Source organism: Chrysochloris asiatica, unplaced genomic scaffold, assembly GCF_000296735.1.
Source record: "Chrysochloris asiatica unplaced genomic scaffold, ChrAsi1.0 scaffold00268, whole genome shotgun sequence".
In the NCBI taxonomy this organism is placed as follows: Eukaryota; Metazoa; Chordata; class Mammalia; order Afrosoricida; family Chrysochloridae; genus Chrysochloris; species Chrysochloris asiatica.
The window spans coordinates 215,938-230,121 of record NW_006408786.1 but is presented as its reverse complement, the minus strand read 5'-3'; the positions used below and the strand labels follow the sequence as shown (position 1 = coordinate 230,121).

At 40.0% G+C, this 14,184-nt stretch overlaps 1 pseudogene; it reads left to right on the top strand.

The window, feature by feature from the left end:
• The first annotated feature begins 12,782 nt into the window (after positions 1–12,782).
• Positions 12,783–14,184, top strand: part of LOC102824305 — a 10,815-nt pseudogene continuing 9,413 nt past the window's right edge.

Genomic DNA, 14,184 nt, shown 5'->3' with positions numbered 1-14,184 from the left:
TTATCCATTCAAATGTTGATGGACACTTATTTTTTTCCACTTTGGCTTTTGTGAGTAGTGCTACATTGCGTGTTGGTGTTCACCTTACTTCTTTTAAGCCTTTTGAGTCTGGGTCTGTTGTTGTTAGCTATGGTTGAGGCTGTTGTAGGCTCAGTGACTATGTGTGAGAGTAGAACTGAATCATAGGGTTTTCTTGGCTGTAATCTTTATGGAAGCAGTTGCTAAGTCTCTGTCTCCTGCAGAACCCTGCAGGGTGAGTTTGATCCACCAGCCTTTTGGTTAGCAACTGGGTTCTTAACCAAGTGCTCCTAGAAGTAGAAATTTCTGGATCATAGTATAATTGTATGTTAGACTTTTGGAAGAACTGCCAAATTTTTCAGCTGAGGCTGCACCATTTTACAGTCCCAACAGCAGTATCTCCACATTCTTCCCAACTCTTGTTTTCTATTTTTCTGATAGTAACCCTCCTAGTAGTGATTATGAATCGGGCTGCTAATCTCAGGGTCAACAGTTCAAAATTACCAGCTGTTCCACAGGAGAAAGATGAGGCTTTCTGCTCCCGTAAAGATTTACAGCTTTGGAAACCATGTACAGGGTCACAATGAGTCAGAACTAACTCCACAGCACATAACAACAACAACAACAACAATAACCCTCCTACTAGAGATGAGGTGGAATGTAGTTTTGGTCTGCATTTCCTTAATGGTTAATAGCATTCAGTATCTTTTCATGTGTTTATTGACTACATCTTGGAGGCAGGTGGCTCTGTATGATAAGCACTGAACTATGAAACACAAGGTCAATGGTTCGAGCCCACCAGCTACTCTGCGGGAGACAGATGAGGCTTTCTGCTCTCAAAAAGATTTATACATCGGAAACCCTGTAAGTGGGTCACTATGAATAGCAACTGATTTGACAGCACTTAACAACAATATAATCTTTGCTGAAATGTCTGTTTAAGTTTTTGCATATTTCTAAGATGGTTGTTTGTGTGTTGTTGAGTGTTGTTGTTTTTGTTAAGTGCTCTTGAGTTGGTTCTGATGCATAGTGATTCTGTATAGGATTTCTGAGTTTGAACCACTGACCTTGCAGTTATCAGTCCAGTGTTTATCCTACAGCATCACACCAAAACTCCTGTTCAGTGTTGTTGTTAAGTGCTGTTGACTTGGTTCTGACCCATCGCGACCCTGTATAGAGTTTCCTAGAAGCAGCTAGTAAGCTTGAACCGTTGACTTTGTGGTTCAAATGGCTTTGCAGTCCGGTGCATTAATTCACAGTGCCACACCAGGATTCCTGTTGAGTGTTAGGAGTTCTTTATATATCTGGATACCTGGAGTCCCGGTGTGGCACTGTAAGATAATCACTGGACTACAATGTCAGTTTGAACGACAAGGACAGCAATTGAAACCCACCAGCCACTCCTTATAAACCCTATATAGGGGTCGCTATGAGATGGAATCAACTTGATGACACGTAACAACAACATGTTGTTATAAGATATATGAATCCCATATAGTATAAAACCTGTGAAAGCCAGAACCTCTGTAAGGCATAAACCTGCAGAGAAGGGAAACTCAAACATTTCCCGCTAAGAGAAGCGATGGAAAAGTGGTAAACTGGCACGTTATGAAAGATGGAAAACTTGTGAGAACAGGAAACAAGGCCGTCCCATCGACTCCTGACTGTCACAATTTTCACTCTCTATATAGATGATACAACCTTGCTGAAAGTGAAGAAGACTTAAAATAGTTACTGATGAAGATCAAAGAGCACAGCCTTCGGTATGGATTGCATCTCAATGCAAAGAAAACAAAAATCGTCACCACTGGACCAATAAATAACATTCTTATCAATGGAGAAAAAATTGAAGTTTTCAGGTACTTCATTCTTCATGAATTAACTATCAACACCCATGGAAGCATCAGTCAAGAGATCAGATGACATATTGCTTGAAGCATATCTGCTGCACAAGACCTTTATAAAGTGTTGAAGAGCAAAGATGTCAGTTTTAGGACTAAGGTGCGCCTGACCCAAGCCAGGGTATTTTCAATAACCTCATATGCATGTGAAAGCTGGACAGTGAATAAGGAAGACCATAGAAGAATTGATGCTTTTGAGTTATGGCGTTGGAGGAGAATATTGAAAGTGCCATAGGCTGCCAAAAGAACAAACAGATGTGTATTGGAAGAAGTGCAGCCAGAGTGCTCCTTGGAGGCCAGGATGGCCAAACTTCATCTCTCATACTTTGGACATATTGTCAGGAGGGACCAGTTGCTGGAGAAGGATATCATGTTTGGTAAGGTGGAGGGTCAGAGAAAAAAAGGAAGATCTGCAGTGAGATGGATTGGCCAAGTGGCAGCATTGATGGACTCAAACTTGGCAACAATAGTGAAGTTGGCCCAGGATCAAGCAGTGTTTCTTTCTGCTGTGCATAAGGCCGCTATAGGTCAGTATTGACTCGATGGCACCTAACAACAACATAGGTTATATCTTCACTTTGTTGACAGAGTTCTTTGTATGAGATTTTAAGTTTATCTGTTTTTTCTTTTATTCCTTAGGCTTTTTGTGTCATAAAAAATCCATTGTTCAAAACTAGTATGTGGATAAAACAAAGGTTCTTATTTTTTAATTATACAAATATTGTGTATGTCAAAAAGTTAAAAAATGGATCGAGTAAATGTGATTATTAAACACCACTTGTAATGTCAGCATCAGTAGATAAATGTGATGCTTTTTTTTTTCTCCCCTTTTTCTTCCCTAGTGACATATATTCTTAAAGTATTCCCTTTTGGACTAGAACACCCCTTGGAGACTTAACTGGTAATGTAATCATTTTATGCCAAATTCAGAACTTCATGCTTTGAAAACTACTGAATTTTTCTTGGTGAGAATCTAAGAATTGCCTCTCAGATAGCACTACAATATCAATTTGCCTTTCTTAAAGTCCCAGTATCTGCCAGAACCATGCTCTTCCTTTCCTTTGATTTGAAGTTTAGAAGTGTTTCACCTGTTCCACAGGTCATAGTTTAATTCCTCATGACCAGGAACGGGACAGCCTACAGCTCAAGATATAAGTTCTTGGGTACCAGTGGCCTGGGACACATAGCTCTTTCCATCATCCACCTGGAACAGTAACAACTATATAGATCTGAAACTTAACATCTCCAAGTCAGAACTTTTTGAACAAATATGCTACTCGCTGAATTTTCGCAACCAGTAGCAGGCATCAGCATGCATGCTCTAGCTTAGAGGCATAGGCCAAGCTATTCTGTGAGTGATCTAGCTTGTGAAAGCAGCCTTTGAACTTCATTCTACTTCATTTGTCTCATCAAAAGAAGGTATAATCTCTACCCAATAACAAGATACATATTTAAACAATGTAAACCAAGGAAGCTACCAATCACATATAGAATAAAATTCACATGTTTTCTGTTGGCTAATTTAGGAGGACTGGTATGGCACTGTACGATAAGTACTGGACTTCTAACTACAAGGTTGGCAGTTCAAACCCATTAGCTACTCCTGGGAAACCCTATACAGGGTTGCTATGAGTTAGAACTGATTGAAAAGCACTTAACAACAACAATAACAAGAGCATTATCATCCTTGAAAAAGTGGAGGGTCAGTGGAAAAAGAGGAAGACCACCCCCAATGAGATGGATTGACAAAGTGGCAGCAACAGCGGGCTCAGACATAGAAAGCGGGTGCAGGCAGTCGTGTTTAGGGTTCTGTTATGCATAGGGTCGCTATGAGTCACAACTGACTCCATGACACCTAAAAGCAACAACAGTAAAGAAGATGAAAGGAAGGATTTTACTTAAAAAAGAGATACTTGTGTACAGATGGTGCACACGTGTGAGAGAGAACATTTATACTGAGACCAAGAAATGAAGGCTAGGAGTTAGCTTGGAGGGGAAGCAGGGTGGAAAGTAATGGGAACAAAGCTGGGAGTTGGTTCTTTATAGAAAATGTCAATGATCTCCTGATTTATTTGTTGAAAGACAATTAGTGCTTTTCAAAGTTAAAAAACAAAGTATTTATGAATCATCCGTGACCTCAAAATTTAGGACCTGGTTATGTGCTGGCTTACGAATGAAAAAATAAAGCAAGAGGAAGAAAGAAATGTTAATGACAAAAGCCATAGGAAAACTACTGATCACATATTACAATAATATAACTGCACAAAATTTAAATGAATGAACCATAGTGAGGTCACTGACAAAAATAGAAAAATACATTCTTCCTATAATTCTCCTCTGTTAATATTAACTGACAGTATATGTGTTGCTCTGTAAGGGACAGAGTTACAAAGGTGAGCCCTTAACATCAATAGTAGACCTCTGGTTCCCTAGAGTAAATCAGGCTTAAGTTTTCCAGATTGATCAGGCCTGGTTGCTTTTCATGCTCTGGTATAAGTAAATTCCTCCATTGGTGATCTTGTCACCTGTATGAAAAATGCAGGCATATGCTCTGCAGGCTGGAGGCTGGTCTGCCTTAAGTACAAATATCCTCAGGTGGAGCATTGTCGTAAGCTATAAACCTGTCACTCCCTGCTTAGTCAACACTGTTTCCTCCCATCCTTCTTCCATTTCAGATCTCAAGTGTGGTTTTTGGTGAACTAGTCCAGTCTGTCCAGCTGGAAACTTAGAGCAATCATTTTGCACATCTGTAAATCACAAGAAAGGATTTCAGCTGCTTTGACTGGTGTATGGACCACACATTCATCTGCCTCCAAACTGCCAGTGCTCTGATTCCACTTGCATCCCTCTTACTGAACTGGCATTTTGAGATTAGATACGATATTCCCTTCTACTTCCATCTGGAGCAAGGAAATGGTGAGTTGTGTAGAGAACTTGGTTTTTCTTACCATGGGTGTGTAGGGCTTGATATGAATTGTTGGGGCACCAGCTGTGTGCTGTGGCACTGTGATTCCTCAATGAAGAAGAAAGGTGGCAGAGGAGGCCAAGGGGGAGACCTTGGTAGTATCCTAAGGCCTTGCTCCATTGTCCCTAGACCTTTTTTCTATACCAGGTGTGGGAACCATTTTTTCTGCCAGAATTTATAACATCATTCATGAGTCATACAAAATTACCAACTTAAAACTTAGTCTTCTATGTGAGTCACCTTCCTAATGTGACGGTCAAAGCTGGCACCATGGATGTTAACATCCACACCCTGGGCCTCAGTGCCCTGTGCTGAATGACAGCAGCTCCTGAACAGAGCCTCAAGGGAGAAGCTCTGGCTGTGGAGGCTGAGCCCCAGGCCTTCTAGAACCATCCCTGCCCCATTTTTCTGAACAGTTTTCTTGGCCTCCCCCAGGTACTGAGACATTTCCTGTGCAGTTCTAAAAGTATAACTTCACCTCTCACATTGTGTTATGGGTTAGAAAATGGGGGAGAGAGTTCGTAGGTAAACGCCCTGATTGTTTCTGGGGTTCTTAGTAGTGGTGGTAGTCTTCTGACATCACCAGAGGTATGAAGCTGGGAATAGTGAGTTCTAGCTGGATCCTGTGAGGGGTCTTTAGACCCTTTTTTCCTCTCTACCATGGAATGTTTTAGCCTTGAGGCTTTCAGGTGTGTAGAAAGCATCAATCCTCAATCTAGGTCCTTGGCCTTTTACTGTGCCTAGATCTGGTATTTAATCCCTATTATTTTTTTTACTAGGAGTCCTAGTGTGGCATTGTGGGTTAATGTGCTGGACTACAAACTTGGTTTAATCTACAAGGTCGGTGGTTCAAGCTCACCAGCTGCTCCTTAGAAACCCTATACAGGGTTGCTATGGGTTAGAATTGTCTTGATGGCACTTAACAACATTTTTTTACTAAGGAGCCCTGGTGGCCTAGTGGGTTCAGCATCAGTCTGTTAATGTAAGGTGACAATGTAAGAGATTCAAACCCACCAGTCCCTCCAAGGGAGCAAGGCTGTCAGCTCCTGTAAAGATTTACAGTCTCAGAAACCCTATTGAACAGTTTAATCGATTTCTGTTGGGTTCTGGTGTGGCATTGTAGGATAAGCACTGGACTGTATTGCCATAGGACAAGCACTTGACCTCTAGGTTGGTTTGAACTACAGGGTTGGTGGTTCAAACTCACCAGCCACTCCACGGAAACCCTATACAGGGATGCTATGATTTGGAACTGATTCAATGGCACTTAACACAATAACTAACCACAAATCCGCCAGCTGCTCTTCAGAAACCCTATACAGGGTTACTATAAGTCAGAACTGACTCAACGGTGTGTAACAACAGCAGAGGGTCACTAGGAGAGGAAATGGACTTGGTGGCCATGGGTTGTTTTTAATTAAAAAACTTTTTGTTTTTGACTGTTTTCCATAGTCTAATCTAAAATTAAAGTGTTCTCTTTTTTCAGCAGATGTGTGTGCAATTTCTTGGGTTTATAGTTCTCACTGGAAGGATATATCTAGAACATTCAGTGTGTTTCCACTGAGAATTTATCACTTTTATGATATAAACTTCTGAAGCACAGAGGAAAATCTATATTGACTGACGTAAAAGTTATTCTAAAGTTTATTTCAGTATTGAGAAGGTTCTTAAAGACTCCTATTACTTTTAACTAGTCATACCCAAACTCCTTATGTGTTAACTATTGTAACCATTTTAGAAATATGTTCTTGGCTGAGATAAAATCTGATATCCCTGGTACTGTTTTCAGTAAGAGAGCTCTTTTTAGTATTTTTGTACAAGTATATTAGACTGTTTAATAACAAACAGTTGGGTCCTAAATAATTAAATTTGAAATGACTTTATAACAGCCATAAATTCCTAGTGTAAATACTTAATGTATCTACAGTGTAACTTGATGCATCTTTAAGTGTGACTCACCTAGTCTGTAAAAGTACAGAATGTTGTTAGGTGCTGTCATGTCTGTAGTGACTCAGCAATCTTAATGTCCAACAGAATGAAACACTGCTTGGTCCTGGGCCAACCTCACAATCGTTGCTATGTTTGAGCCCATTGCTGTTGCCACTGTATCAATCCATCCCATTGGGAGGCTTCACCCTTTTTGACACTCCACTCTACCAACGTGGTGGGGTGTGGGAATTCCAGTATATCCATGTGGTATCTGTACATCTGAACAGAACAATAGGATACTTTGTGCTTTAAAATCAGGAAAGGTGTACGTCAGAGTTATATCTTTTTACCTTACTAAGTCTGTATGCTAAGTAAATAATCCAAGAAGGTGGACTATATGAAGAACAACACAGCGTTATGATTGAAGTAACCCTGACTAACATCCTGTGACAGATATGCCGATGACAAAACCTTACTTGTTGAAAGTGAAGTGGACTTGAAGCACTTACTGAGAAAGATCAAAGACTATAACCTCAGTATAGATTATAGTTTAATATAAAGAAAACAAAATTTCTTACAAATGAACGAAAAAACAACATCATGATAAATGGAAAACTGATTGAAGTTGTGAAGGATTTCCTTTTACTTATATCCATAATTATTGTTCATGGAACCAGAAATCAAGAAATTAAAGGACATATTTTGTTGGTGTAAGGACCAAACTGATTTTACCTGATTTTGCCTACCTAGAAACTGCTTGACTAAACTCTAGTCAGGGTCAGGAAAGCATTTTAAATAGACAAGGCCTCAGTTATTAGTTCCCTCCAGAGGCAAGGTCAATCTCCATTCTGTACATTAGCCTGAACACTTACTCTAGCTCCAAGAATATGATATATGTATACATAGCCAGGCAGCTCAAGGCCAGAGGCCAGATGTTTTCCTTTACCCTAGCCTAAGAACAAAGACCACCAGTCCTGACCAATTAAACTGTAACATCTCATAGTTTGCCAATTGTTAACCAATCCAAAGATTGTAAAGCTGAGAAACCTGAGCTGTTTGAAAATTCTATAAAAACCCTGCAGACAATGAATTTGGGGCTCTTTCCCTATTCCGAAATGTCGGATAAGGTTAGAGACCTGGCTCGAGCTTGATTAAACAACCCTTATGTATTTGCATCGGTACACGGCTCCTGGGTGGTCTTTGGGGACCCTGAATTCTGGGCATAACATTGGCATATCTGCTATAAATGATCTCTTGAAAATTGTTAAAAAGCAAAGGTGTTACTTTACAATCTAAGAGCAAGTTTCAGAGTCTCTGCTAATAACCATTTTACTTTTTCTTTCCTATCTTCTTAATGACCTTTTGTTTGCTTTGTGTATTATGTATGATGTACTTGATGTCTCCCTATAAGTTGACCTTCGTTCATTAGTGCTCAGTGCTTTAAATCTATTGTGAGGTGGTCTCTATAAAATAAGGTCGGGTATACTTTAGGTTGTACTTTGACTGTCCTGGATTTATTTTAATTTTCTTCAGTTTCAACTTGAACTTGCATATGAGCAGTTGTTGGTCTTTTGTGTAGACTTCCCATGGCCTTGTTCTGACTGCTGATATTGAGCTTTTCCATTGTTTTTCCCACAGATTTGGCTGATTTTATTCCTCAGTATTCCATCTTCTTGTTGTTAAGTGCCGTTGAATCGGTTCCGACCCATAGCGACCTTGAACAGGGTTTCCGAGGCTGTAAATCTTTACGGGAGCAGAAAGCCTCCTCTTTCTACCGTGGAGCAGCTGGTAGTTTCGAACTGCTGACCTTGCGGTTCGCAGCCCAGTTTGTAACCACTATGCTACCAGACGTCTATATGTGTAGTTACTGTTCATATTGTTGAAATTGGTATGGGGAATGAGTAAGTCATTGGTTTAGTAGCTATGGTAGCATAGTAGTTATGAGTCGACCTGCTAACCAGAAGGTCAGCAGTTCAAAACTACCAGCAGTTCTGCGGGAGAAAAATGAGGCTTTCTACTCCTGTAAAGATTTACAGCCTCAGAAACTGTATGTAGGGTCGCTATGAGTTGGAACCTACTCCATAGCACATCACTACCATTACCACCACCAAGTCACTTGTCTTGCAAAATTGTATCATGAGATCTCTTTTGATGTTTTTGTCACCACGGTCATATTTTCCAATTACTGACAATATTAGATATTTAAAAATAGCATGACACAATGGGAATACATGCTCTGATTGGTCACTATGTTCGTCACTGATAAGGGGAAGTGAGGGAAAAACAGTAATGAAGCTGCAAGCTAAGCCCTACAACATTCAGTAGACTCCTGTGAACCCTGGTGAAGACCTGGTTGGCCAGCAGTGTGGCAAAACCTGGAGACTCTTGGGACCAGAGCCAGTGACATAGCCACAGAGGACTAGAGTGGAGAGTGAAGTGTCCAGCTGATAAGAGAGGGCATATGCACAAGAACACCCACACTTGCAGATAATACCCACTTGACCTGACTTCAATGACTGGATGATCAGAGCTCAACTAGAAGAAGAAAGAAGAGGAAAAAAAGAGTAATCTGTTACAATTCGATGAACTTGACCTACATCTATTGATGCAGTAGCTCAAAAGAGGGAACAAATCTTTACAGCAAGGATCATTCCCACCCCCTCCCTCCATACACAGAATAGACAGAGATGGGCAACTTGGACATTAGCTACCCAAAGTGTGGGGGCTACAAAGGCTACAAAGTGACTGGCCCACAAGCTTTCAAGAGGGAACCTCCAGAGGGCGTGGAAGAAGGTAGAATCTCCACTGAGTACTATCCAATCTGTCTAGGCGGGGCTGATGGAATGAAATGCAGATAGGTCATTTGTGATACAATAGTGAGTAATTGTTATCAGGATTGATTGTGAGGGTTGTAAATATAAAGGCAGATGTTTTGTAGCAAGGAGGGGAGTGATTAACTTTTCAGTCTAGGAGCGGAGGTCCCTGGGACCATCAATGGAGAAGAGCGGAGAGCGGTACCCTACCCAGAGAAGCAGTGATGCCTGAGATGGAGGCAGAGAAGATGACGTGGAGAGATGGAGCAGCTGGGGACTTTAGATCCAGAGAGGGAGAGGAGCTGTGTGCTGAAGACCTGGGGGCAGGGTTGCAGGGTATACTCTTTGGTTGGTTGATGATGCAGGGAGGGGATTGTAACCATGGCAATGAAATAGTATACGGTAGGATGAATGTAAAACTAATGTTCTCCCGTGTAAACTATCACATAATTCACAATAAAAGATTAAAAAAAAAATGACATGGGCAGAGAGGATAACAGAGCAACTGAGTTTTTTGAAAAATAGGTGAATGACATGTAATAATTTATATTTTTTCATAAGAATATGCTTTCTTCTGTAGGTGGAACTGTTCCTTCCTGATCTCCCAGAGTTCAAGAAAATCTTAGCATTTTAGGGCCTTGGGTTTTCCATGGCTGTGAGGGGCAAAAGGAATTACTTCAGAATTGCATTTAATACCTCATACTGACTACACCCTGTGGCTTATGAGTTGTTGAGTGTGTCTTTTAAAATTGTTTACAAGGAATTGATGATCTAAGTTAGAGTATTTCTCTAATATTTGCTGTGCTTTGTAACTCTTTTAGACCATAAAAATAGAGCAATAAGACTGTAATTGGTTTCAGTCAAATTGCGGAGGGAGTTTTTCAGTGTATAGGCATTCTGTGAGGCAGTATGCAATTAGCAAGGAAGGAAGTATAGTTAGTGAAGAGGGAACAAGGCTGATGGCTGTACCCTAGGGTAGACGTTGGTAGACCACAGAACCTTCTGAATTCTGTCAAAACCTTTTGAATTCTCAGTTACCCACTGGATGTTGTATACACTGGAATGCATGGTACCCTGCTTATTCCAAATGTGTGGAATGTTTTAGGACTCAGTGGTCATTGAGGATGTGGCTGTGGTCTTTAGCCAGGAAGAATGGGCTTTGCTGGATGTTGCTCAAAGGCAAATCTACAGAGATGTGATGATGGAAACCTTCAGAAACCTGGCCTCAGTAGGTAAGAGTGGCATCTCTCTCTCTCTTTTTAAAATTCTTAAATGAGCAAAAATACTTTATTCATTACCTTTGTTCCCAGTATTTGGGCCAACAAATGTGGAATAGATTCCTTGATAAAACAGGCACAACCTCTTGGTTTATGGAGTTCACATATCCAGGCTCTCCCATGAAAATAAATTTCCATGCATTTAGATGAATGTTCTGTTCTCTTGTGATTAAAATCCTGAGGTGCTTTTAAGTTATATTAAGTATAAGTATTGGCTTCACTCTTCACTTTGGGCCTGAGACATTTTTGTAAGCTCCCTTGCAGAGAGATTTACTTTGTATTACCAGTTGGACATTATTTTGCTGTAAATGCACTCACAAGTGTCTGTCTTCAGGGATATGTTCATTGCTCTGTGCGGCCTTTCCTCCTGATAAGTATCTCTTCATGATCAGCATGTTAGCTATACCCAGTTTTTGTCCCAGAGGAGTTATGACATGGAATATAAGGAACCACATTTGAATCAGACCTCTAGAAAAAGTCTTTCTGGGTTGAAGATAGACCTTCACAGATTCCTGAGCCTGTTTGTCTTACTTTAGCAGTGCTCCCACACCTTTAGTCACAGAGACCCTTTTCTCCTTCAATGTTCTGTGTGTATTTTGTCCAATTTCTTTCTGCTCAGCTCTCCTAATTACACATGTTGTATCACTGCTACTCTCAGTGCCCATGAGTATTTTCCAGTAAATTCCTTTTTACCCATTGCCAAAATGCTGAAACCATGACATCTGACTAAGTCTGTTTTTGTTCACAGCAGTCTTTTTCCCCATAATAATTTCTTCCTTTTTTGTTTTATATTATGAACCTCAACTTGACTTATGGGAGTCAGTCTCTCAAAACCTTAATGATGGAGATAAGCTATCCTGTGAACAAGTGTTGCAATTTATGAAGAATGACACCTGGTCCCTCATGTTAGGAGAAATCTCTGAATCTTGTAGCAATAAAGAGCAGCATGAAAACCGTAAAAACGATTTGAGGTGAGTACTATTCAAACCAGAGAAAGAAGGAGAAAGGCCTAAGGTGTCATGATATTAAAATATACACATACATTTATGTATAGATATGTGTATATACATATATTTGTATATATCTAAGTGTAACTGTAAAATTACGTGTTCAGAGAACTTTCACAATATAAAATTTTCATAAATGTAAGTCAGATACTGAGGATTAGAATGTATTTTACTGGGTCAAATTTATCAGAAAATCTTATTAGTTGAACAGGGGCAATAATGGTCGTATTTTTGCTAGAAGAGTTAATATATTAAATATGAGATAAGTCAAAGCAATAACTATTCACATTTACTGTTTGGTTATAGTGAAATGGACACAAATTTATTTTCAACATGATGTTATCTTATTTTTTCACAGAAATCCTACAGTAGAGAACCTCTGTGAAGATATTGAAGGCAACCAATATGGGAATACTTTCAGCTGGATTCCAGATCTTACTGTGGTAAAAGAAGATGCTCCAGAAGCCAGTCGTTTTGAATGGTGGGAGTGTGGAAAAGGCTTCATGGATCACTCATCACATAAACCTCATAGCACATCTCACACTGGATGCACTAGCTGCCAGTGTAAGGAATGTGGAAAAGCTTGCAGTTATCCCTCTCATCTAAACACTCCTGTGAGAGCGCTTATTAGAAAGAAACCCCATAAGTATAAAGCACGTGGTAAAGATGATGCTTGTATCTCAACCCTGAAGAATTCAGTGACAGCACTCGCTGTTGAGAAACGCCGTGAATGTAATGAACGTGGGAAGCATTTCTGTAGTTTCTCATCCTTTTGGACACATGTGAAAGGTCATAAGCATGAATGCAAAGAGCATTGTAAAACCTCTACTCTTTCACCCCTCATTTTACATAAAAAGCATCATAACAGACATATGGCTTGTGAATGTAAAGAATGTGGAAAAGCCTTTAGTGGTTCTTCAGTCCTCACTAGACATGTAAAAATTCACAGTGGAGCCAGTCCTCATGAATGTCAGGAATGTGGAAAAATCTTTAGTCGTTCCTCACACCTCATTGAACACATAAAAACTCACAGTGGAGAGAGGCCTTATGAATGTAAGGAATGTGGGAAAGCTTTTGCTAAGTCATCTAACCTCACTACACATATCAGAACTCACAGTGGAATTAAGCCTTATGAATGTAAGGAATGTGGAAAAACCTTTAGTCGTTCCTCACACCTCATTGAACACATAAAAACTCACAGTGGAGAGAGGCCTTATGAATGTAAGGAATGTGGGAAAACTTTTGCTAAGTCATCTAACCTCACTACACATATCAGAACTCACAGTGGAATTAGGCCTTATGAATGTAAGGAATGTGGGAAAGTCTTTAGTCAGGTCCCAAACCTCACTAAACATAGACGAACTCACAGTGGAGAGAAACCTTATGAATGTAAGAAGTGTGGGAAAGCCTTTAGTCAGACCTCACACCTCACTACTCATATAAGAACTCATAGTGGAGAGAAGCCTTATGAATGTAAAGAATGTGGGAAAACCTTTAGTCAAGCATCCCACCTCACTACACATGTAAGAACTCACAATGGAGAAAAGCTCCTTGAATGTAAAGAATGAAAAAGTCTTTGCTCAGTTATCAAACCTCACTTTACAGACAAGAACTCACAGTGGAATTGGGCCTTAAGAGTGTAAGGACTGTGGGAAGACCATTATATTCAGGCCTCATTCCTTAACACAAGAATTCATAGTGGAGAGAAGCCTTATGAATGTAAGTAATGTGGGAAAACCTTTATTCATTCTTCAAACCTTACTTCACATATAAGAATTCACAGTGGAGAGAGACCTTATTAATGTCAGGAATGTGGGAAAGCCTTTATTCAGGCTGCGGTTCTCCCTACACATAAAAGATCTCACAGTGGAGAGAGACCTTATTAATGTAAGGAATGCGGGGAAGCCTTTAGTCAGGCTTCAGCCCTAACTATATACTTACGATCTCACACTGGAGAGAGGCCCTATGAATGTAAGGAATGTGGGAAAACCTTTATTCAGGCCTCAGCCCTCACTGTACATGTAAGAACGCACAGTGGAGCTAGACCATATGAATGTAAACAATGTGGGAAAACCTTTACTCAGCACACCTCATATTAGACATATTAGAACTCACAGTGGAGTGGTCTTATGAATGTAGGAATGTGGGAAAGCCTTTAATCATTCCTCACCCCTCACTTCACATTTATTAATTCACAGTAAAGAGACTGTCAAAATTTGGATGTTGGATTATTCTAATTATCATTTCAAACAGCAAATTTCTAAAAATCATCAA